Source organism: Cupressus sempervirens, chromosome 4 (assembly GCF_028749045.1).
Source record: "Cupressus sempervirens isolate cs-2001-9-10 chromosome 4, ASM2874904v1, whole genome shotgun sequence".
In the NCBI taxonomy this organism is placed as follows: Eukaryota; Viridiplantae; Streptophyta; class Pinopsida; order Cupressales; family Cupressaceae; genus Cupressus; species Cupressus sempervirens.
The window spans coordinates 350,714,479-350,716,896 of NC_143121.1; positions in this window are offsets into that span (position 1 = coordinate 350,714,479).

Below are 2,418 nucleotides of genomic sequence, written 5' to 3' on the forward strand. Positions count from 1 at the left end.
TATAGCAAGAGTAGAAGGTGTTAGAACTTTACTAGCATATGCAACACATAAGGGATTCAAAGTATATGAAATGGATGTTAAATTTGCATTCTTAAATGGAATTCTTGATGAGGAAGTCTACATTGAACAACCATAAGGTTTTATAGATCTAAACAAAAGGGACATGGTTTGCAAATTTCACAAAACACTATATGGTCTCAAACAAGCTCCCAAAGCTTGGTATGAAAGGCTACATAACTATTTAATACATATTGGTTTTTAAAGAACAAATGATAATAGTAGTCTATATATCAAGGAAGGACCAAATAAGAAGATTGTGTTGGCAGAAATATTTGTTGATGATACCCTATTTATAGGAAATGATGATTTGTGAAAAGCATTTTTAGAAGAAATGAGTAAAGAATTTGAGATGTCCATGTTTGGTGAGATAAAAATTTTTTTTGGCTTGTAGATACAACAAAAAAAAATGGTATCTACATCACTCAATCTAAGTACATCAAGGAGATACTGATTTTTTTTGGAATGGAAGATTCAAGACAAGTTGGAACTCCCATATCTACTGGACATAAACTTTCCAAAAATAATGACTCAAGAGAAGTAGATTCGACCTCATACAGATCAATGATTGGGAAATTACAATATGTGGTACATACAAGGCCTGACATTGCCTTAGCAGTTGGGATAGTGGCAAGATTCTTAGCAAATCCTAGAGAAAACCATATGATGGAAATGAAAAGAATTATGAGATATCTGAAAGGTACTGAAGACTATGGTTTATGGTACAAACTAGGAGGCAATTCATACTTAAAAGTGTTTACCGATGCTAATTGGGCAAGAAGTTGTGGTGATAGAAAAAAAACTAGTGGAGGAGCATTCTTCCTTAGTGAAAAATTGGTATCTTGGACAAGTAAGAAATAAAATTGTACATCTCAATCCATAGCAAAGGTAAAATATGTGACAATAGTAGTCAATTGTTCTAACATTGTTTGGTTCAAACAACTATTGGAAGGAATGACTTGGTAGAGATCAAAGATCTAGTAGTCATATATAGTGATAACACCAGTGCAATCGATATATCAAAGAATCCAATAATGCATTCCAAAACAAAGCACATTGCTATAAAATATCAGTTCTTAAGAGAATTAGTGTAGGATAAAGAAGTCAGATTGAAATATGTGAATACAAAAGAACAGATTGCAGACATATCACCAAACCATTACCTAAGGATGCATTCTTGTATTTAAGAGGTAAGCTAGGGGCCATTCCCCTATCTGAAGTTCACTAAATAAAGTTTAGTGATACATCAACCAGAACTTATTAAAGATCAATCAGCTAATGTAGAATTGGCAAGGGCATATTACAAATGAATTAGTACTTAAGGTACATTGGTATTTATAGAATTATTGTCTTTGGCATGTGTTGTCCAAGAGGGAGAAGTTTACTGTCATATCTATGAGAAATTTTTGGAACCTGAATAAAATAAGGAACTAAAGAGGGAGAAGTTTTCCAAAGAAGGAGAAGTTTACTTATAGAGGGAGTTGTAGATAGAGAAAGAAAGAGCTCATACTGATAGAGGGAGTTCTCAGAGAACCAATCTAAAATTTCATTGTGTTATGACATGTTGTGTTGCATCAATACCAAAGAGGGAGATTGTTGGATACAATTGATTAATTGTGTATTGTCTTTGATGTCACACAAATGTCATAATCATTATTAGTCAGTATATGTCGAGCTCACTTAGGCAGTGAAGACAATTTTTTTGTGTCTACTGAGCATTCTCGTGTTTGCCTAGTTTAGAAGGCTATGCCTACTAAGTTCACTTAGGCATTAAAGGAAAAGATGCAAAAAGTAAGTGTTAACCGAGCTCACTCGGTTAATGAAGGAAAGTTGGACAGAACCAATGCTAACCAAGCTCACTCGGTTGCCAAATAATTTTTGCAGTGTTAACCGAGCTCCTATTGGTTAACAAAAGAAATCATTTTTGAGTTAGTTTCTACTGAGTTGAGTCAGCTAAGGAAGGATTTTCTTATTTTGACATATTAAGCTTAATTGTTTTATCTGTTGATTCCAATCGACTAAGGTGATGAATATTAATTATTCTAAGTTGTATTTGAGTCAACTTGAAAAAAATGGAATATAAAAGTATAAGGTCAAGTTGTGATTTCAAAATGTGTGTGTAATACATGAAGATGTTATTCAAGATTTACTAATGAGAAGATGAAGTGAATTTGAAGGAAAAGCAGAATATCCTTGTGGAGCAGTAAAGCTATATTCAATCAAGAAGGATTAGATACAAGCTAGAACAAAGATCTCTCATCAACAAATCAGTTGCATTCAAATTAGGTAATCTCATTGTTACTCTCTAACCATTTTAACAATGATCTAAATCTCCTAACTTAGTTGGCTTAACAACTATTT